The sequence below is a fragment of the Mustela nivalis genome, assembly GCF_964662115.1.
Source record: "Mustela nivalis genome assembly, chromosome: 15".
NCBI lineage: Eukaryota > Metazoa > Chordata > Mammalia > Carnivora > Mustelidae > Mustela > Mustela nivalis.
The window spans coordinates 6,034,876-6,059,630 of record NC_139034.1 but is presented as its reverse complement, the minus strand read 5'-3'; the positions used below and the strand labels follow the sequence as shown (position 1 = coordinate 6,059,630).

At 34.3% G+C, this 24,755-nt stretch overlaps 1 long non-coding RNA gene across 6 annotated transcripts in view; it reads left to right on the top strand.

The window, feature by feature from the left end:
- The first annotated feature begins 7,058 nt into the window (after positions 1 to 7,058).
- LOC309848876 overlaps positions 7,059 to 24,755 on the top strand; it is a 53,998-nt gene continuing 36,301 nt past the window's right edge. For 2 of the 6 annotated variants that reach the window (XR_014303354.1, XR_014303355.1), the window contains exons 1-2: positions 7,059 to 7,491; positions 8,353 to 8,380. This is a non-coding gene — a long non-coding RNA (uncharacterized lncRNA). Of the gene's footprint in view, positions 7,497 to 7,897; positions 8,272 to 8,352; positions 8,381 to 24,755 lie in introns of those variants that run through there. The other 4 variants (XR_014303356.1, XR_014303357.1, XR_014303358.1 and 1 more) reach the window with 2 other exon arrangements.

Below are 24,755 nucleotides of genomic sequence, written 5' to 3'. Positions count from 1 at the left end.
AATAAGCATATTAAGTCTCTAATTTACGACTAAATACTTTAAAAGTATGTAAAACATGTTTCCATAGCAAAACAAATTATGTATAGAATAGGAAGGCATATCCTAAGTTCTTAAGAATGATTATCACTGGGTAAATAAAATAAAGAATATAATTTTTTCTAGTTTTCCATTGTTTTATTTCTCTAGTTTGTGGAAATTAATATGTATTGGTTTTGAAATTAAAAACGTAATTTAGAAACCCTAAATATAAATCCTGTTTTTAGACATTCTTTATTACTAACCCAAATTGTTAGACATTCACTATTACTACTATTCAACATTAATAATAATACATAATGAGCATCAGTTACTAAAAATTCAGAGAGAAATCAATAAATGGAAAAGCAGAAAAATTCCTGAGTTAGATGAAAGTGAGTAAAGATACAAAAACATGGCAAACCAAACCAGTTTGGCTGTGTCTAATGCAAGGCCAAATACTTTTAAATATAACAATGGGCCAAATACTGACTCAGTCAATTAGCTGTACGTATTTTCCATGCGTGTTTTCCTATCTGAAAGGTTGGATGACCTCACAGGTTTTGTGAAAAATAAATTAGGTATTAGAAGTAAATATTCTTAGAATATTTGCTTAGTACAAAAATGATGGGGTTTTCAATAGTATCCCTCAAAAGCTGATGTTCACCCAGGACTTCAGGATGTGACCTTATTAGGAATTACATAGTAATTGTTCTTTTGTATCTTGTTTATTTCACTTAGCATAATGTCATACATGTTCAGCCATGTTGTAGCAGGTGCCTGAATTTCCTTAGCTTTTAAGGCTGATAACATTCCTAATATTCACATGCCACACTTTGTTTATCCCTTCATCCATTGTTGGACATTTGGGTTGTTTTCTTCTTTTGACTATTATGACTTATGCTGCTATGAACATTTGTGTAAAGGTTTTGTGTGGACATGTGCTTTTCACTGGTCTTGGATGTGCATCAAAGAATGAAATTGCTGAGTTATATGGTGACTCATGATTAAACTGCCAGAATGTGTATTTGATTGCATTTCCTTGATGACTAATGATGTTGAACATCTTTTTATGTGCTTGTGATTTTTTATATATGTTCTTTGGAGAAATGTCTATTCAAATCCTTAACCCATTTTGCAATTATAGTTATATTTGTTTGTTTTCAAATTGTAAGACTTCTTATACTCTGGTTATCTCATATCTCAATTTTATTAATTTTACTTTCTCCAGGATCAATTCTGTTCACGTATTGTCATATGCTTTTAAATTTTATTTTTCCCTGTTATTCTCCTTTACATATACTGTGCCTCATTTATATCATTCTGTAATACTCTATGTCAGAGTTGATATTTTGAAAATTTCCATGAGTGGAAATTGGGTAATCTAAAAATTCTTCAGGGATAAAGTACAATCTGTCAACAGATTTTACATTTAATTTAATTTGCTGTGATATTTGAAAGGTTCATAATGTTTTCTCTCCATTTGATTTACATTGTTCTTATAAATATAAGAATTAATTGACTTCTGAAGTTTCAGATATAAACCTGGATTTTATCTTAACTTTAGTGTGGATGAATTATCTTTAATTTTTTTGTAATTCTTTTTTAGTAGGTTAAGAGTGTATAGTGGACTGTCTTTTCTCTCTGAAACCTTTGGAAATTTTAGATTCAGTGGCAGCTATTATAGGGTACTACTTTCTGGAGAGCATTATGGATTTGATCAAAAGTAAAGTAAAGAAATATACTTTCAACCTTCTTTACTACCTGGGTTGTTTTCTATAATGAAGCAAGTCCTCTGGACTCTCTTGTGCCTCTCTGGCATACAATCATAAACCTGGACCAAGAGGAGAATGTGCCTTTTGCTCATTCCAGGTCATGATCTTTTAATAGCTGCCCTCAAAATCCACTGTTGATTGTAAAACCTCAAAATAAATTACTGTCATTCAGGACAATTACAATATGACTCTATTCTGGAAAATACTTGCCTCATCACCTCTGGAGAAGTGTTGGTTTTCCTTTTGAAAACCCTTTTATAGAACTTAAAGGGTTAACCAGTGACATAGCTTCAGCTCAAGGAGTGGGAGTAAAGTTTCTTTAGTTTTCAGACTAAGTCTTCAACCACTAAACCACACTACTACTACTCCCTCTAATTACTCCTTTAGGTAATAGGTGTAAAAATATGTTTTTGAGGTGATGAGATAAAATTGGAAGTTAGGTTATTGGGTTGAACTTCACATCTATCTTAGCCACTAAGAGAAAAATCCACAATGAATAAATGGGGACAAAGTGTTTCTTAGCACAATAAAGTTAACAGAACCTTTAAATAAATTCACACCACAAAACCAAAGAGGTATTTAGGAATTTCTCAGAGACCCCCAAAGTCAGAGGTTTACTAGTACTTACTGGAAAATGATACAATAAAGAATATAGATGTTTTTTCATACAAAGGAAACATTTTTTTTCTAAAAATTCTTGGCAATTTTATCATCAGAGTTAAAGATATCTATGCTGTTTGGTTTTGTTCTTTCAAATTTTAAAATATATATAATAAATTAGGAAGATGTTTTTATATATTTATAATAATTTTAGTAATCTTAATCTTAAGTAGTCTTACTATCAAGATTACATACTAAAAATGCCTGGAAAATTTATTCCCAAATGGAAAATATGGATATTCTGTAACAATTGTCATTAAAAATCTTGAAGTAGTCTCAGTAGCCTTCTCTGAGGAACTGTGTACAATTCTATTCCTGATATAATGAATGTTACTCCTAACATCAGATTTGTGGATGCTAATCACATCACTTAGTTATTAATACAGCTGACCAAGTAGGTCAAATCTATTTCAATCCTTGGCCTCAACATTTTTTAAAAAAGGTTATGAATCCTTGTCCTCTCTATTCATGAGCCTTCTAAAATATGTGAAACTTTAAACATTCCAAATTATACTAATACATTTGAAGTAAAATCTCTTAAATAAAGGAAGTTGAGAGGAAAATACTACAGAACACTTTTTTGCTTTCTTTTATGATTTGGCCAGTCAACATGCTTCTTTATCCCACTAGAGGGTGGTCTGGTCACCAACGAATTAGAAATGAAAACATATAGGATGTGGAAAAAAGGGATCAAACTTTATTTGATCATAAAGCATATGTGCTATACTTCATCTTATGTGATTCAGTTACTTATTGACCCAATTCATTTTTCTAATGTCCTTTTCCCCTCCATCCTTTACTTTTCTGTGTTTTTGTTTGTAATCATAGTTCTCTATTACATTTGTATGTATAATGTGTATACGGTTATAAAGGCCTATGGGAAATTAATAATACATACTTTTAACTTTAACCTATTTCTTGGTTCCAAATGAATATTGTGTCAAACCAATATAATTAACTGTGTGTTGGGGGGAAGTATTATTAACACAATATAATGTTACTTTTCAAAAACACAGATGAAAATTTATGAATTTGTAGATGGGTTGAAAATTGTTCTGAATTATTAAAGTGGCTGATTATAGAATTCTGTGGTCCTAGAATTACGGTTTTATTACTTTAAAAGAAATCGAGTAAATTCCAGTAAAGATGAAGTAAGAGAGTTGGATTTAAGAACCCTACTCCCCTTGCTCCCCACACAAATACTCAAACTTAAACAAATATAAATGTGGGTAAAAGGAAAACAAAGAAAACCTATGGTTGTATTAGTTAAATGCCTAGAAGTAGTTTCAAGAAGAACCCAAATAGAGCCTGCCATTCTCTGTGAATTGAGGAAACTGAAATGGAAATTCAGGGAGACTAAGCCACATAAAATTTATAGGGCAAGACACATAACGGAGGAAGCTGCACAGAGAGAGCTATAGAGGGGTAGCCTTGGAGGTTATGGTGAGTACCAATCTGTGTATGCATGGGTCAAAATGACCCAAGGCTAGGGGGAAAAAAAAAGCAACTAGAAAAGAGAAGATAGAAAAACTGCCAGGATTCACACAAAACCGAGAATTGTTTGTGTTTCCACCTGAGTACTAAGGCTAATATGACTAGACTTGCTTTAGCAGTGTTGTTACATTAGTTGTACATTAAAGGCTTCTCTAGTCCTGACGACCAAAGCTTAAAAGTTAAGTCTGAAAACAATCTGATTTCAAGTAATTTCATTACAAGCCAGGAAAAAGAAATAACACTATTTATAGGAATACAACAAACTCCAGTGGACAATAATATTCACAGTATCTGCCATCCAATCAAAAACTACCAAGCATGCAAAAAAAGTGACTGATAATGAGGAGAAAACTTAGTCATTAGAAATATGCCCAGAAATGACAAAGAAAGGAAACTATCAAGTGAGGATATATAGCTTTTTTAACTATTCTATTTTGTCATAGTCTGTGATCTTATTAAAAATCCATGGGTTATCAAGGGGTGAGGTAAGAGGGACTTATTAAAACAATGGACACAAGTAGAGTTATCAGGAATTTATCAGAACAAGGTAAAATTATCCCCAGCTAAGGTAATCATAAGTTATCGAAGTATAACTGCTGAAGTAAGCAGGCATGTGCTGGGTAATTCCTATCTTCCACTACATAGACTTACTTCAGAGATATGGGTCTTTGTTCAATAAATTGCTCCTCTCTTCACCTAATTCCTATACTCCTGCAGGCCCTTTTTCCTGACAGTCAACATAGAACTTCCTTCTTGAACAATCAAGATTTTTTTCACTCCTTTCTCCCCTCTCCGCTCTACTGACATTTCCATCTATTATTATCTTTATTTTCTGTATCCATTTGCAGACCATAATTCCAAGTAATATAAGTTGGCATAATGGAAATAAGTGATTTATGTTTTGTTTATAAACTGAGAAGTGATGTCAATAGTAGAAAGGATGGAGATTTTCAAAACACTCTAGTGATTGTGTTTTTTTCATGAGCATGTGATAACTCATTATATATTCAAAAGCCCCACACTCAAGGAGGAGATTATACAATGCATGTAGACCAGGGTTGGGGAGGAATCTTGGGGGCCATTTTGGTAGTGTCTATCATGTGAAATGTTGGAAAATAAAATGCTCTATGTCAATATGGAGAATTTCTGCAGGAAGTCCCCATAAATGAGTTCACATAGCATGTAGTCATTTTTTTCTGTTTTCTTTCACCTAGCATAATTTTTTTAATTGAAGTAAAATTTACATGCAATGTTTCAGGCATTTGGCATAATGTTTTTAATATTTATTAATGTTAGGTTGTATATCATTAGTTCCTTCATTTTCTCTGAAACATTTTGTGTTTTCAGTGTCAGGGTTCATATATTTTGTTAAATTTATCCTTAAATACTTCATGATTTTATTGTTATTTTAATGGTAATTATATTACCATTTAACTTTTTGTGCTGGTGGTATGTTGACATACAGTTGTTTTTAGAGATGTACCTTGTATCTGCCTCATCTGCCTCCCTTCTCCTTTCTAAATCCACTTATTTAATTCGAGTAATTTCTTTGTAAATTTCTAAGGATATTCTGTTTAAGCCATCATAGTTTCTAACTATGAAGAGAGTCTTACTTCATCCCTTTCCATCTGTGTTTTTTTGATCCTCTTTCTTTCCTCATTACACTGAAGATGACCTCTAATGAAATGTTAGTAGAAGAGATAAAAGAGGAGGACACCCTTGAATCATTCCAAATACTAAAAAAGAGAGTGCTCAATGTGTGACCATTAAATATAATTTAGCTCTAGCTTTTTTGTAAGTGGCCTTTTTCAAGCTGAGATAGATCTCTTATTCTTAAATTAGTGAGACTTTTTATAATCAACTACTAATGTAATTATGAGAATTGACTATGAAACGATAAAAAAATACAAATATATATATATATATATATATATATATATAAAACTATCGCAGTCCAGCAGGGATAATAACGACCCTCCGTCTGGTTGGGTTTCAAAAAAAGCCTTTTATTTCATATTTTATAGGGGAGCTAAGCCAATCAGCATAGACAGTGATATGCATCCACCAATCTTAAGCTTGTTACCAAGTACCCACAGCATAGCAATAGTTCAACAGCCAATAGGTAGTACTTCCTGTTTATGATCAGTCACTTTAGACCCACCTTCTGGCAAATTGCCAGGCGCCATTTTGCAAAGCTCTGCGGTTGACGGATCTCTGGGCCCCTGGAGCATCCGCCCTCGACAGTTCCCCCTTTTTGTTTTATGGTAGAGGAAAGACTCAGCAGGGGTCGTGCCTGTCTTAGGTTGTTGTAAGGCCAAGAATATCCTTACCCATCATTGGATCATGATGCTTATAGGATCATGTCCTGTCTTAGGTTGGTATATTCCGCCTACGATCTTACCCGTCTTTGTCTACCGATTCAGCATACTGAGCCATACATACCTGGGGCGACTGTCCGGACTCGATGGATAACAGAGCTTGTTTGATGACAATGGTGTCTCTTTTACGAATACTCATCAAGGGGCAAATGCACCATAAGCAACACACCACAGTGAATATCAGCAATCCACCTATAGATATGAACCCAAACCATTGCTTCCCCCATCCTACAACATTTTTCATAAACGCAACAAATTGAGATACGGAAGCTACTTCTACCTTACTGGCATTAATGTTAACAATATTAGCATGAAGCTGTATTGTCAGATTCTCGAATCTGGCACTCCAGTTGCCTGTAAGCATCTTGGATAGTTCCCTGGAATAATTAGCTGCTCGAGTGAAGTTATCATATGCAACTGGAGTAATGCAGAGTCCAGTATCTGAGCGAAGGCATCCTACAGTCAGTAGTTGTAGTACAATGTCCATTTGTTCTTGTAGCAAGTCAATCCGCTGATTAGCAAAAAGAATACCCGCAGCGAGATAATCATTAATTTCACTCTGGGTTTGTAGAACTTCTGCGGTATTCGTAGACAGTTGATTAATCTCCTTGGCTGTAAATAAATAGTCAAGAAGCAAAGAAAAGACTAGTCTGCTATCGTCACTAAAACAGTGAGCTTTCTCAAGATCGTCACTAACACCAGTAAGCTTACGTTGCAATCGTCACTATAATCAGTGAACTTTCCTAAAACTTCTCTGGCCAGAATTTTCTTCTAAATAAATTCGTCACTTACCTCAGTGCACTGTTAGAAATGGAGAAAGGGGGCTCCCCGTACGGGCCACCATTTATCGCCGTCCAGCAGTGATAATAACGACCCTCTATCTGGCTGGGTTTCAAAAAAAGCCCTTTATTTCATATGGCCATTACTTATATAGGGGAGCTAAGCCAATCAGCATAGACAGCGATATGCATCCACCAATCTTAAGCTTGTTACCAAGTACCCACAGCATAGCAATAGTTCAACAGCCAATAGGTAGTACTTCCTGTTTACGATTAGTCACTCTAGACACACCTTCTGGCAAATCGCCAGGCGCCATTTTGCAAAGCTCTGCGGTTGACGGATCTCCGGGCCCCTGGAGCATCCGCCCTCAACATATAACCAGCATTGTAGTGATGTATCATCCTTTTTAATAATAGCCAGAGATTTAGTTTTCTAAGCACATGTATAACGAAATAAGTCAAGCAGAGAAAGACAACTATCATATGATCTCCCTGATATGAGGAAGTGGTGATGCAACATGGAGGCTTAAGTGGGTAGGAGAAGAATAAATGAAACAAGATGGGATTGGGAGGGAGACAAACCATAAGTGACTCTTAATCTCACAAAACAAACTGAGGGTTGCTGGGGGGAGGGGGTTTGGGAGAAGGGGGTGGGATTATGGACATTGGGGAGGGTATGTGCTTTGGTGAGTGCTGTGAAGTGTGTAAACCTGGTGATTCACAGACCTGTACCCCTGGGGATAAAAATATATGTTTATAAAAAATAAAAAGTTAAAGGCTTAAAAAAATATATATATATACCTTAAATATGTGCATTTTTCCCAAGCAGTAATAGTTTAAGTAAATTATTATAATTAGTTACAATTGCAAGTAAACTCCACCTTAATATATAGAAAGAAATTGTAGTGATGCATTACATGCTGAGTTGGTTACCTTAGACATTTTCTTCAAAAGACAATGTCTAATCTGTTTTACCTGCTTTGCATGGCTTCAGCAGCAAAAGCCTTTAACATTAAGGAATCTATTATTGAACTTGTAGAATCTAAAGAATTTCTACTGAGAAATTACAGTTGTATTTGATAACAAAACTATTGTGAATTTCACTGACTTCAGCATTTTTCCAACCAAGATACTAGTTTTCATATTCCATTTAATCTATATTTTTAAAAGGTATTTTTGTTTACTTCTCATTGATCAAAATAATAAGTCCCAGTCATGTATGCTACTAAAGGCATACTTTCTTTCTGCTAGCTGAGGCGAGGACAGATCGTGAGAACTGGTAAGTGGTCAGCATTATGCTTAACTGTTAGGATAAGCTAGTAGAGCTGTCCTTCATAATTTGTTCAAACATCTGGCTACCACTGTTAAATAGGTTAGGGAAGAACATATGGTTCTCATTTAAAACATTGCAAACATCATCATGATGGAGACTGTGAAGTTTTAAGAAAGACCAATACTGTTTTGATTATAATCTCAGACAGAAAGGAAAAAAACAAAAAAACAAAAAACCAAAACAACAACAACAACAAAAAAACCAAAACAACAACCCTGAATGCTCAACTAAGAATTCTAGTATCTTATTTATCAGAAATAAATATTTCTAATATCTAATAAATTATTCTAGTATCTTATTTATCAGAAATTTCTATTTTGTATTCTGTATTGTGTTGTTCTTTTGATTTTTATTTTAAAGAACAAACAATTAATACAGAAAGTACTGTTGCCACTTTTTTTCCTGCTTTTGAAATTAAATTATAACTAAAAATGAAAAAGAAAAAATATATATATATAGAAAGCAATTGTAAATTTATGAGCTTTTACTTTTAATAACATCTTCGAATTAAAATTTCAAAGTTACACTTTTCTTCCAGAAGTAATTCTACGGATTAGGAATAAAAGCGTGTGTGTTTTCCAATTAGCAATAACAGATTTCTATCTCTGATTAATCCAGCTGCTTAAAATATGTGTTGTATTTGACCATTTGCCAAAAAAGTCTGAGGCTGCATGAGCCAGCTGGCACAAGGTTAGAGGGTGGGAATCTCAGCTGATTAGGACTATGGCTATGACATTTTCATAAACTCTACTTTCAAAATGCCAAATGATGAAAAAACCAACCTTGGCTGCCATGCAATTTTGCCACACAATGATAGCTTCAGAAATTTTCAGCTCAAAATATCTCTTCTAACTCATATTATCTGCAGCCCTAGAACAAGTCGTTTACTTATAAATATTTTTTAAATCCTGCTTAAGAGAAAAAATAGATATTAAAGTTATATTTTTATCAGTTGTAAGAAGCCTCTGATTGTAATTTTGTCACACATCCTATCTAAGAAAAAAAGAAAAATTAAATTTAAAGATATTCATGTCAAAAAGTTAATTCATTGTGTTAACTTTATAACATTACTTTTAAGAAGAGAGACTAAAACTAATAAGAATTGTTAATGTTTTTCACTTTCCCCACCAATTAAGTTTGACATTTACTGTATTAGGATAAGACCACAAGTCTCTAATGATCAAGAGAATCTTGCGTTACTTTTACAGATTGGTTCCCGTGCACATGCATTTTTGTGTATGCACATGTATATGAGTCCACCAGGTGTCGATGTGCAGCCTGCTACACTAACAAGTCTGTGTCATACACTTCCTTTGATTTTTTTTTCACACCTGGTGCTTGCTACAACAATATGTCTGACTGGCCATTTGAGTTATCTGAGAAGCTGTCAAAAGGCTGGGAAGATTTGGGAAGATTTCAAAAACCTGGCTGAGCATGCCTTCTCAAGAATAATACTTCATGACACTTTTATCCTCCATCCCAAACCTCAGATGCTTGATTTTTTTTTTTTTTTCCTTTCCACTGCTGAAATGGGGACAATAAGAAGCCTAGGGGGAGTTAGGATACTTGTAAAAATCACAGAATGTTTCAACTTTCAACCAAATGTGGATATTTATATTTTCAAAGTATAAGGTATGGATGTATGATAATCCTTTAAACAGGTCATTCTTTAAATAGAATATAAAAGAACTATCATCTAATGACACATGGTTTGTAATAGTTCACTTATATGAATATTTAGCTTTAATTATATTTGTTTTATTTCCTTATGTTATTTCAAGAGGTAACACAGTTACATGGCTTAAAAATCAAGTCCTCCTTTTCATGTTTGTCCATGAGTACCCCAGCCTTTCTACATCCATACCCAAACATTGTTGTAAATTACTTGTGCGTCCTTGTTAGCATTGTCAGATTCAGTGGAAAAAACAGAGGGTTCCTGATTTAGTTTAAATTTCAGATAAACAATGAACACTTTTTTAGTATCAGCATGTCCTAATTATTGTACAGGATATACATATACTAAAGTAAAATCATTATTTATCTCACATTAAAATTTAACCGAGTGGTTGATATTTTATCTGGCGACTATGATCCTTCCTGAAATTTTTATACAAATGGAAAGAATATGGTTGCATCTCTGTCATTGTCCTCTGTTCCTCTTCTTTCACATAAATGGTAGCATACCTTATGTACTGTTCTGCACCTGATTTTTTTAACCCAATAATATCTTTGAAGATTATTCTACACAATTATCAGAAAATACTTCTTGTCATATGTCTCTATGATTCAATAAAAAGAGATTTCTTTTGTTTACTATAATTTATTTAACCAAACTCCTTGCAGTGAGTTTCCATACTTTTCTCTTTTAAACAATTTTACAATGAATAATCATTTCTTTAAAATTTTTTCTTCAACATTTCTCCAGTTTTATTGATATATAATTGATATATAACATTGTATTAGCAACATAATGATTATATATATATACTTATGTAGAGATATCTATATCTATATGCCTATATATATCTCAAAAAGACTACCACAGTAAGTTAGTTAACATCTGTCATTTACATAGTGACAAATTTTATTCTTGTGCTGAAGAGTTTTAAGATTTACTCTATTAGCAACTTTCAAGTGTGCAATAACTATAGTCACCATGCTGTATATTTCATAACCAAGATTTATTTATTTTATAACTTGAAATTTCTTCCTTTTAACTACCTTGTCCCACTTCCTCTACCCTTTATCCCTAGCCTCTGGCCACCACTAATCAGTTCCTCTTTTGTAGGAGTTTGGTGTTTTTTAAGATTCCATATACAAGTGGAACTCAGTTAAGTGTCTGCCTTTGGCTCAGGTCATAATTTCAGGGTCCTGGGATTGATCCCTGCATTAGACTTTCCACTTATGAGGTGAGTCTTCTTCTCCCTCTCCTTCTGTGATTTCTCTTGCTTTCACTATCTCTCAAATAAATAAATAAAATCTTAAAAAGGAAAGATTCCACATACAATTGAGATCATACAGTATTTGTTTTTCTCTGACCGACTTATTTCACTTAGCATAATGCCCTCAAGTTCTCTCCATGTTGTCACCAATGGTAGGATTTCCTTTTCTCCTAGCTGAATAATATTTCATTACATATATGTTATATATTATATATTACATATTATTTAATAATGTAACATGTATGTCAATATAACAGAATTCTATATTATTATAACATGTTATACATATATAATATGTAATATATAATATATTTTATTATATTCATATATATATATCATATTTTCTTTATCCATTATCTCCATTTAATGTGCACAAGTGTTCCCTTTTCTCAACTCCTTTATCAATACATTTTTTTCTTAAGATTTTATTTATTTATTTGACAGAGAGAGAGACAGCAAGAGAGGTAACACAAGCAGGGGAGTGGGAGAAGGAGAAGCAGACTTCCCGCTGAGCAGGGAGACTGATGTGGGGGTCGATCACAGGACTCTGGGATCATGACCTGAGCTGAAGGCAGACTCTTAACAACTGAACCACCCAGGTACTCCATCACTGGACTTTTTGATAATAGCTATCTTTAACAGGTATAAGGTGATATCTGATCATAGTTTTGATTTGTATTTCCTTGATGATAAGTGACTGAAGGAAAAAATACACCAAAAAAATGACTAGTCAGGTCTTTTGCCCATTTTTAATCAGGTTTTTGGGGATTTTTGCTATTGAGTTCTATGATTTTTTTATGTATTTTGGATATTAACCCCTTATCAGATACGTGCGTTGCAAATATTTTCTCCCATTCTGTAGGCGTCTTTTCTATTATGTTGACTGTTTCTTTTGCTGCATATATTTTTGTTTGTTTCATGTAGTCTGACTCTTGTTTTTGCTTTTACTACGTATGTTTTTGGTGACAAAGCCCCCAAAAAACATTGTCAAGACTGATGTCCAAGAAGCGTTTCTCCCTATGCGTTCTTCTAAAAGTTATATGGCTTCAGGTCTTAATTAATCCATTTTTAGATTATTTTTTTAGATAGTGCAAGAGTTCAATTTCCTATTTTACATGCAGATAGTCAGTTTCCTGAGTACCACTTACTGAGGAGACTATTCTTTCCTCATTGTATATTCTTGGCACTGTTTTAAAAAATCAGTTAACTGTGCTTTCATTAGTTCATGTCTGGGCTATTTTTTCTGTTCCCTTGGCCTAAGAGTCCTGTTTTATGCCAGACTTATCCTGTTTTGATTACTATATCTTTAAATATAGTTTAAAATTAGGAAGTGTGATGCCTCTAATTTTATTCTCCTTGATAAAGATTTCTTTAAGTAGTCACTTTAGCTATTTGGAGTTTCCAAACAAATTTTACAGTTGTTTTCTCTATTTTTGTAAATATACCATTGGAATTTTGATAGAGATTTCTTTGAAACACTATGACATTAGGGTACTGTGGACATTAACATTATTAATTCCTTTAGTCTTCAGTGTATGACACCACAAGGTTTACATAAAACTTCATCTTCTAACAGTCTAGTTTAAGGTGAGAAGAGCATAAGTTTGAATATAAAAATTTAATGCTTTTGAGGTGCCTGGGTGGCTCAGTGAGTTAAAGCCTCTGCCTTCAGCTCGGGTCATGATCCCACGGTCCTGGGATCGAGCCCTGCATCAGGCTCTCTGCTGGGCGGGGAGCCTGTTTCCACCTCTCTCTGCCTGCCTCTCTGCCTACTTATGATCTCTGTCTGTAAAATAAATAAATAATATCTTTAAAAAAGTAAATTTAATGTTTTTATCCCTCCCATTTTATGTTTTTGATGTCACAATTTATATTTTTTTATATTGTGTATCCACTAACAAATTATTATAGCTATGATTACTTTTAATTTTTTGTCTTTTAACTTTTATACTAGAATTACTTGTGATTTATACATTGCCATAGCAATATTAGAGTGTTCTGAATTTGACTATATATTTTCTTTTAGTAGTTTTATACTTTCACATGATTTTATTTTACTAGTTGGCATCCTTCCTTTTCAGCTTGAAGAACACCCTTTAGCATTTCTTGTAAGGCAAGTATAGTAGTAACAGACTCCAGCTTTTGTTTGTATGGGAATGTCTATGTGTTCTTGAGTTCTGAAGGATAGCTTCAGGGTAAAATATTCTTGATTATCAGCTTTTTTTCCTTCAGAGCTTTGAATATATTATCCCACTCCTTCTGGACCTGCAAGGCTTCGGCTGAGAAGTCTGCTTGTAGCCTTATGTGTGTTCCTTCATATGCAATGAGTTTCTTTTCTCTTGGTACTTCAAGATTTTCTCTTTGACTTTGATTTTTGACAGTTTTATTATAATGTGTCTAGGTTAAGTCTTCCTTGAATTCAAACTGACTGGGCATCCTTAAGCTTCATGACCATTGGTGTTCATATCTTTTTCTAAATTTGTAATTTTTCAATTTAAATAAGCTTTCTGTCCCATTCTATCTCTCTTTTTCTTCTGGCACTCCCATAACTTGAATATTTTTCTTTTCATGGTTTCCATTGAGTCCCATAGGCTTTCTTCACTTTTTTATTTTCCCCCTTTACTTTTTCCTTCTCTAACTAAATACCTTTTAGATGGCTTCTTTGAGGATGCTGGTTGTCTTCTGCTTGATTGAATCTGCTATTGTAGCTTTCTAAATTGTTTTTTAGTTTACTCCTTGTATTCTTCAGCTCCAAAATTTCTGTATAGTTCTTTGTCCTCACTTCTTTAAACTTCTCAGTTTGTTCTTGTATTTTTCTTGATTTTATTAAATTGTGTTCTCTCATAGCCTGCTGAGCTTCTGTAGAACAATTATTTTTAGTTCTTTGTTACACAGTTCTTGTATCTCCCTTTTTTGTGGTCAGTTACTGGAAGTTTATTGTATTCCTTTGGTCAAGTCATATCTCTCTCATTTTTCATGATCCCTGTAGCCTTACACAGGTGTCTGTGCAGTTGAAGAAGAGTGACTCTTCCAGACTTTCAGGAAAGACTTCAGTAAGGAAATACCTTCACATATAGGTGAGCACATTGAGACTGGTGGTGTGGAGCATCAAGGTTCGGGACATGTGGTACCTATAGGGCCAGGCGTCTTGGTGTCTCTGGCTCAGGAATCTGGGGTCTGTGACTTTAACTATTGCAAGGTTCTTAGTACTAAGAGCTGGGGAGGATTCTCAATGGTTACAAGATTGTTGAGGCTGAAGCAATGTCTCCAAGTGCAGTGGTGAAGAACTAGGTCAGGTGACAGTGGTGGCTAAAGCCAGTATTGTATATCCACTTTAATGTGGAGGTCAACTGTAAATACTTGTGTGGTGGTAGAGACTGGTTACAGGCACCCAGGCAGTGGTAAGTGCCAGGACAGGATGCTGGGCGCAGGGCCAACTGTTGGCAGACATATAGCTGCTGGGGCCATAGCCTGTACTTCAAGGGTTGGACATGGACACAGTGATGGGGTTATCTGCATTGCACTCAAACAGCTGCATCCCTGATCTGGCAGCCTGTGGGTGTGGTGACTATACTGGATCCTGGGGACTGAGGCTTTTTTTTTTTTTTTTTAATAAACATGTTATTTGGGCCTGAGGCTTCTATGATAAGGTGAGAAGAAACTCAGAGACCTAGAACCCATTAGCACAAAAACCTGTGAGGCCCTCAGTACTATACCAAAGCAGGTCTATAACTGTTGCTCTGGTTATTGGTTTTCTCAATGGTGAAACCTGTTGGAGCCCTCAACTGAATCATCCAATGGAGTCCACGATGAGATTCTCAGTAATGAAAGTTGTGGATACTCTAACAATTCTTTTTTTTTTTTTTAATAGTATCTGTGTTCAATGCTATCAGTTTACTTCCGAGCAATGTTTTCACTACATTCACTAGTTTTGTTAAGTTGTGCTTTCATTTCATTCTGTTCAAATGTTTTGAACTAAAAATTTAATTATCCTCGAGATTTCTTTAATTTTAACATTTTAAAATTTGTCTTGAGATTTCTTCTCTGACCCATTTAGAAGTATGTGGCTTAGTGTCCAAATATTTGGGGGATTTTCTGGCTATCTACCTGTAAATGATTTCTAATTGAATTCCATAGTATTCTGAGAACAGACATTGCACGATTTCTGATCTTCTAAATTGGTTAAGATATCTTTTATGGTCCAGAATGTGATTTATCTTGGCTTGTCTGCTATGTAAGTTTGAGAAGAATGAGTATTCTCTCTTGCTGGATGAAGTAGTCCACAGATGTCAGTAAACCCAGTTGATTGATGGTGCTGTTGAGTTCAACTATATTCTTACTATTTCTTTGCCTGCTGTATCTGTCCATTCCTGAGGATAGGTCTTGAAGTCCCCAGCTCTAACTATGGACTAATCTATTTCTCCTTGCTGTGCTATAAATTTTTGCCTCTTATATGTTGATGCTTTTTTGTAAGTTAAGTGTATCCACTGAGGATTGCTATGTCTTCTTACAGAATTGACTATTTTGTCATTATGTAGTGTCTTTCTTTATCCCTTACAATTTTTCTTGCTCTGAAGTCTGCTCCTTCTGAAATTAATATAACTATGCCAGCTTTCTTTAGGTAAGTGAAAGTATGGTTTATCTTTCTCCATCTGTTTACTTTAATCTACACGTGTCTTTATATTTAAAGTGTGTTTCTTATAGACAACATAATTAGGTCTTGTTTTTTGGTTCACTCTGGAAATCTGTCTTTTTTTTTTTTTTAAAATTTGGATAGTTGACACTTTTCCAAAGAAGACCTACAGATGGCCAACAGACTCATGAAAAGATGTTCAACATCACTAATCATCAGGGAAATGCAAATCAAAACCACAATGAGATATCATCTTACACCTGTCAGAATGGCTAAAATCAAAAAGACAAGAAACAACAAGTGTTGGTGAGAATGTGGAGAAAAAGGAACCTTCAGACACTGTTGGTGGCAATATAAATTCGTATAGCTACCATGGAAACAATTTGGAGTTTCCTCAAAAAATTAAAAATAGAAACACCATATGATCCAATGATTCCACTACTATTTACCTATTATGCAGTCATTAAAAAAGTGAGGTTATGCCACTTATACCAACATGAATGGATCTAGAAGGTACATGCTAAGTGAAATAAGTCAGACTGAAAATGACTGGTAAATTGGTATATTTAGACCAATGATATCTAAACTGACTACTGACATAGTTAGATCAGTATCAACCATATTTGTTACTGCTTTCTATTCACCACTCTTGTTATTTATTCTTATTTTTGTCTTTCTTTTTCTGACATTTGTGGCTTTAATTAAGGACTTTATTATATGTTTATCTTCTCTCCTTCTTTAGCATATCAATTTTAGTTCTCTTTTTACCTTTTTTAGTGGTTGCTCTAGAGTTAGCAAAATATATTTACAACTAATTCACATCCACTTTCAAATAACACTATACCACTTTGTGAATAGTGCAAGTATCTTAGAATAGCAGAGTATGCCTCATTTTTGTTTCTCATTCTTTGTACCATCACTGCCATTTCACTTATCCATCAGCATACCCAAGAGTGTATACATACATAAGCCACATAATTATATACATTTTGCTGTTATTATTTTCAGCAAATTGTTATCTGTTAGATTTAGAATAAGAAAAATAAAAGTTTTTATTTTATTTTCACTTCTTCATTTTTCAATACCTTCCTTTCTCTGTGTAAATCCAAGTTTCTGACCTCTATAATTTTCCTTCTCTCTAGAGAAATTCTTGGGGTGCCTGAGTGATGCAGTTGGTTAAAATGTCTGAATATTGGTTTTGGATGAGGCACTGAGCTCAGGATCTTTGGATCAAGCCCAGTGTCAGGCTCCTCATTGAATGTGGAGCCAGCCTGGGATTCTCTTTCTCCCTCTGACCCTCCCCCCATGCTCATTCTCTCTCTCTCTCTCATAATAAATAAAAATATTTTTTAAATATTTTATTTATTTATTTGACAGAGAGAGTGAGAGAGCACACAAGCAGGGGGAGCAGTATAAGGAGAGGGAAGAGCAGATTCCCTGCGCCCAATGCAGGGCTCAGTCCCAGGACTCTAGGGTCACATTCTGAGCCAAAAGCAGACACTTAACCATCTGAGCCAGCCAGGTGCCCCAATGAATAAAATCCTTAAACAAAAAATTCTAACATTTCTTACAAGTCAAATATACTGGTAACATGTTCTTTCATTGTTGATTTGTCTGAGAAAGTGCTTGTTTCATTTTTCGAAGGATAATTTTATAGAATTCTAGGTTAGCAGTTGTTTTTTTTGTTTCTTTGTTTGTTTTGTTTTGTTTTGTTTTCAAAAGTCAAAATACTTCACTCTAATTTTTTCTACCTTGCAATGTTTCTAAGAAGCCAGATGTGATTTTTCTTCTTGCTCCTCCAATTTAAGATGTATTTTTCTCTGATTACTTTCAAAATTTTTTTTCCTACTTTTGGTTTTCTGAAGTTTGAATATTTATATAGAATTTTTAGAATTTATTCTGTTTCATGTTCTCTGAGCTTCCCAGATTTGTATTTTGTTGTCTGATATTAATTGAAGTAATTCTCAGTCATTGTTCCTTCAAGTATTTCTTCTGATTTGTTCTCTCTTCTTCTGGCACTCCCATTAAACATATGTTGTACCTTTTATAGATATCCTGCTGTTAGATATTCTGGGTTTTTTTTCTTCAGAAAAAGTTTTCTCCTTGATTTTCAGTTTTGGAAATTTCTACTATCATATACTCAAACTCAGAGATTCTTTTTTCCAGCTTTTCAGCTTTGTCTGGTCTACTTGAGCTTATCCAAAGCATTCTTCATTTCTGTTAGTGTTTTTGACTTCTACTATTTGTTTTTTTAATTTTTCTGAGAATTTTCATCCTTGGTTTTTATTATTTATCTGTTTTTGTATGCTGTATACTTTTTCCACCAAAACCCTTAGCATATTTTAAAAACAATTTTAAAAATGTCTACCACATAGGACTCTGATTTTGATGCTTGTTCAGCCCTTCAAATTGTATTTTTTAGTTTTAGAATGCTTTTGAATTTTTGCTAAAAGTTGGACATGAGGTACTAGATAAAAGAAACTGAGTAAATTGGTCTTTAGTAATGTAGAGGTAAGGTGTGCAGGAAAGAGGAGCATTCTCTAGCCTTGCAACCAGGTCTCAATCTTTGGTGAACCTGTGCCCCTACAATGTGAACCTCACCATTGCTCCTCAGCTCCCTCCACCTCATGTGGAAAGGACGGTTAGAGGGACCTGGAGTTGGGTATTTCTTTCTCCCATATGGAAATCCACAAGGAGCTGGAGTTGGCAATTTCCCTTCCCCAGCTCACTTAGCTTCTGATAAAATCTCAGGAGATTAGGCTCTGGCTAACTAGTTATTCCTGAGAGCAGACCTTGATATGAAAAATAAGGGCTCTGGCTTATTTCAAAATGTTTTCTTTCCCCTTCCTTTGGCAGAAGCATGAGGGGATTTTTCTTGGATATTTACTATAAAAACCTGGAGTTAAAATCCACAAAAGTGTGAGACTGCCCCTAATGCTAGCTGCCCCCAGAATTTTACCTCAGATTTGTCCACATTCGGTTTCCAGTATTCATCATTTACAGCTCAGGGGTTCCTACTCCCACCCTGGATCCCTTTGAGGTTTCTATTCCTAGAAACCTTTCTATTCCAAGTTTCAGTTCTCTGCATCTGTCTTTCTTTCTCTCCTATTTGGGGGCCAGGCATTTGTGCTGTGATCTCACTTCTCTGACAAATCTTAGAAGAGTTATCGATGTTTTACTTCCTTCAGCTTTTTACATGGGATAAGTGACAACATCTAAGCTTCTTACATGTTAGACCAAAAACTGGAAGCCTCTATTTTCTTTTTACTGGCATTTATGTAGTGCACCTCTGCCTATACTTTTACTGGCAATCATTCTGTCACATCGATTTAGGTGTGCTTCTTGGGTGAGAATGAAATATTCTAATCAAAAATTTTATGTTCCTTTAACGTGATTGCTGCTCATTTAGCCCATTTATATTAATGCCATGAGTGATGCGTTTTGGTTTCAGACTTATATTTATAACTTTTATATACTATGTGATCACCTTTCTCTGTTTGTTTTTCTTTATGAAAGTCCTGATAATTAAGAAAGACTTTATTTTTGTTCTGGAAGTAACCATTATTATTAGAATCATATATTAGAATAATATACTTAGTTCATGCCTTAATTTCTTTTATTTTCTCTGAACTCTAATAATCAATTGTTAAATCATCTCATTTCTTATTTCTCTCTTTTTTTGTTGTATCACCCAATTTGAGACAATATCATTTCTCTTAGTATCCATGCTTTATTTAACTTATGTGAATTTTGAGTATTATATGATCTATGATCTTTGTCTCTCAACTGTTAGAAATGAAGCAATCAGCACATTTTACCTCTTAGGATATTTTCCCCTCCTAATTTTTGTTTGTTGTACATTTTCTGCATTCTCAATATAACATTTACATTATTTTCCTTAACTACCATATTTCTGTTGGCTCTATAGATACATAAAATTTTTGCTCATTTTCAGTCCTGTGGTTGCAGGGCATTTTCCCTAATTATTTTCTAATTTTCCTGAAATGTCTAGCATTTGCAGAGAACTCATCCTCAGTTTCACTAACAAGGGCTCATAGGAACACAATTATCTGAATTCTTTTGTAGTTAACCTAGTTTGCTTGTTGCTTTTATGCTTTAAGAATACTTTAAGAGTAACCTGTGTCACTTTGTTTCCCCTTGGTTTTCCAGAGACGTCTCTTTAGTGCCTTTGTACCAATTAGGAAATGGGGCTCCATCCCAGCAGATGCAGTCCTGTGTGCACAGTACTTGGCAAGGAGAACAATGAGAAAGGTCACACACACAATACGGATACTGTTCTTTGTGCTACTTCCAGTTCTGTCTTCACTTCTGAGATTTTTTTTCCTATTTCTTTCTTAAAATTGTTCAACCTTGCCATGATTTACTATCATTCTTATAGAACATTAGATTATGTTTATTTAGAATTTTCTAGAAATTTGTGTTGTTTCTATGTAGCTTAATTCTACTGTAGCATAGGCAATTTTCCATGATTTCCATGGTTTGAAATTTAGTGAGACTTGCCTTATGACCCAGAAAATGGCCAATTTCAGTAAATATCTCAAGTGCACTTGAAAAGTTAAGTGCAGTGTTCCAAATGTGTGAATTAGGTCAACTTTGTTAGGCATGCTCTTAACTACTCTATCTTTGATTTTTTTTTTTTTTTTTGGTCTGTTTCCTTAATAACAGTAGGATAACAAAGACTTCCTACAATTATGGACTTGTCCATTTTTACTTTCAGTACTTTCAGTTTTTATTTTATGTATTTTATGATTATTTTCTTAGTTTCAAACAAATTCAAAATTATATCCACTTAGTAGACCAACCATTTTTTCCTTTTGAAATATCTCTGATACTGTTTCTCACCTTAAAGTCAGCTTTGTCAGCTATTAGCACAGCTATGACAGCTTGTTTTGGTTAGTCTTTACATTATAACATTTACATCCTTTTACTTTTAACCTTTCTGTGTCCTTATATTTAAAGCATATCTCTTATAAACAGCATACATTTGAGATTTAAAAAAATTTTAAATCCTTGCCTTTTCATTGAAGCATTTACTTGATACTATATCCATGAACTATTTACTATTTATCCTTTAATATTTACTATTTTATTACTGTATTGATTTACTTATTCAAATATTTATTATTCTATTCTTTATTTCATCTTTCTTCTCTATAGTCTTATTAGTATTACTCTATGGATTTCTTTTTTTTTAATTAACATATAATGTGATATTTTCCCCAAGGATACAGGTCTGCAATTCATCAGTCTTACACAGTTCACAGCACTCACCATAGCACATACCCTCCCCAATGCCCATCACCCAGCCACTCCATACCTCTCATCTCCCTCCCCTCCAGCAACCCTCAGTTTGTTTCCTGAGTCTCTTATAGTTGGTCTTCCTCCCTGGTTTCATTTATTTCATTTTTCCCTCCCTTCCCCTATGATCTTCTGTTTTGTTTCTCAAATTCCTCATATCAGTGAGACCATATTAAAATTGTCTTTCTCTGATTAACTTATTTCACTTAGCATAATACCCTCTAGTTCCATCCATGCCATTGCAAATGGCAAGATTTCAGGGTTTTTGATGACTGCATAGTATTCCATTGTGTATATATACCACATCTTCTTTATCCATTCATCTGTCAGTGGACATCTAGGCTCTTTCCATATTTTAGCTATTGTGGACATTGCTGCTAGAAACACTTGAGTACACGTGCCCCTTTGGATCACTACATTTGTATCTTTAGGGTAAATACCCTGTAGTGCAATTGCTGGATGGTAACTTTTCCAACTTTTTGAACTTTTCAACTTTTTGAGGAACCTCCATACTGTTTTCCAGAGTGGTTGCACCAGCTGCATTCCCACCAACAGTGTAAGAAGGTGCTCCTTTCTCCACATCCTCACCAATACCTGTCATTTCCTGACTGTTTAATACTTTATGGATTTCAACATAAATCGTAGATGGAATAAGGCTGCTCTAAATAATAAGTATTTTTTATCACTTCTTTATCAATACAAGTTGAATTTCATTAACCCTTTTCTACTTTTATCATTACTAATGTCATGTACTTTAAATTTACATGTTTTCAAGCATATCTTATTATTATTTTTATAGAGAAAAATCACCATTTAGATTTACCCAAATATTCACTTTTTAAAATTGTCCTTCATTTCTTTCTGTGCTTCTGTGTTTCTACTATCATCCAATTATTTGCAGAGCTCCCTAATTATGTCTTTCATTGTAGGTTTGCTACCAATAAATAAATCCTCCCAGAATCTGTGTACCTAAAAGGACTTCATTTTCAAATAATTGTTTCTGATAAATAAAGATTCTGTATTGATAATTATTTTCTTTCAGCATATTAAAATTGTTATTTCACTTTATTCATGCTTAGATAATTCCTGTTGAGAATTCAGCTCTCAGTTGCTTCTTTTAAGGTAATGTGTCTATTTTTCCCTTGGTTGCTTTGCAAACTTTCCTCTTTGTCTTTTAGCATATTTACTGTACTGTTAGTATGCAGATATATGTGCTTTTTTGTTTCTTTCAATTTAACGTTTTGGGATCCATAGTTTTTCTTTAATCTTTGACTTGCATCTTTGAACAGTTTTGAAAATTCTCAGCTCTTTTGTACCTGGATACTACTTCTATTCCATAGCCTCTCCACATCTGGAATGGCCAATATATACATTTTAGATCCTTTATGATATCTTTTATGCATTTTCTATACTGTTTTTCTTTCATTTTTAAAGCTTCTTTCTGGGGTATCTGGGTAGCTCTGTCAGTTAAGTGGCTGCCTTCAGTTCAGGTCATGATCTCAGTGTCCTGGGATTGAGCTCTGCATTGGGCTTCCTGCTCAGTGGGAAGTCTGCTTCTCACTATGCCCCTCCCCCCAACTCATTCTCTCTCTCTCTCTCTTTCTCAAATAAATAAATATAATCTTGGGGGAAAAATAAAAAAGCTTCTTTCTGTCTTTTCTCCAGACCTATCCGCCAGCTTACTCACCCTCCATGTCTGATCTGCTGCTGAAAGTGTTTGTTGACTTGTTGATTTCATATTTTTTATTTTATAGCTCTATAATTTCAATTTGATTTTGTTTAATAGATACCCTTTATCTGATCAAAAAAAATTCCAGCTTATCATTTATTTACTTGAACAAATTAACCCAATAACTTTATCACCTGTGGAGCTGCTGCTAGTTTCTATTTTTTCTCATGTTTTTTGATTACCTAGTTTTATCTCCTAAGAGGTTGATAATAAAATACTGAATGGAGAATGTTGTGTGCAAATATAGAGACATGAAAGATATTACCTTCATTTAGGGTTTATGTTAGGGTTTATGTTATTTTATTTGAAAGATAGCTGGAATAGGGACAGATTAACTTGATCCATTCTAGGATGGATGTTTCAAACTGGGTTTCTATCTTAGTAATGGGTAATCTATTTCTAATTTTCCCTTTACCTTAGAAAATAGTCTTTTAAGGATCTCATCCAAAAGCTCATAGTGTTGCATGATCCCTCCTCTTTGTCTTGTTCTGAACTTCAGTGTTTGCATTCTCAGCCAAATGCTTCATTACATGATTTGACTTGCATGGAGTTGTCACTATAATACTGCTTGACTTCTTGGCCTCTAGACCCCCCATCTCCTCCAACCCACACACAGCTGAAGAATCAGTAAATTCCTCCTTGAAAAATAATACACTTTGCTCTCCATGATTACCTTATCCTTGGCTTTTCTCTTCTCAAATCCAGGCTGCCTTGTTACCTCTAGATTTCAACATTTTTTCCCCATGCCTGTGAAATTTCTTTAGTTCTCTGTCACTGCTTTAATCTTATCCTCTTAATCTCACACCCTTAGAAATTGGCAGGTCCCTAGAGGAGCAAATTGGTAAGCCACATTAGACTTACCTCTATTTCATTTCCCTGCTCTGAGCTTCTCCATCACTCAAGTTGTAGGTGCCTTGGCTGTTCTCTAGAACCTTCAGAAGATTGTTGCTTCTATTTCAATTTTATCAGCTTTTTATAGTGTTCCAGGATGGTTTGTCTGATAAAAATCTACACCATCATAGCCAAAGGCAAAAATGCTGACCACTTCATGCCAGTTCTATTGCATGTGAATTCCCTTCATATATATCACCTGGAATAGCCTCTCAATTGGTCCACTATACTTTTACAGTCTATTCTCAGCAGAACAACCAGAGTGATAGCTAAAATTGAGGTGTTCTGGAGGATTTGATTTAAAAAAAAAGTCTATGAGCCCCTAAATAAAACCCTCATCCCCGAGAGTCCTCCTGTTCCCCATCCACCCTGGTTTCCTGACTATTCCTGAAACCCCACACACCCTTCCACATTAGAGTCTTTGCAAGAGCAAATGTCTCTTCCTTGAATGTCATTCTCCGGACATAGTCCTAATTTCTTCATCTCCTTCAGGTGTTTGCTTCCTCATGCTTCCTAAACCTGGTACTTTAGACTTCCCTTAACTAATCTCCTTCTCTTCTTTTTCTTCATCTATAATATTGACCACCTTCTAATATAACATGAAAACTGCTGTTCGTCTTCTTTTTTCTTCCCCTCCATCTAAATCCTATTCTATTCCTGGTTAGGGAGGTAACTCTAAGAGGACTAGATTCTGTGCTTTTAAAAAAATTGATATATACTAGCATTTAGAATAATAGTAGAAGTTCTCAGATATAAGATGAACAGTGAACATGTACAAATACTTTAGTAAATAAGGGCAATCAAAAT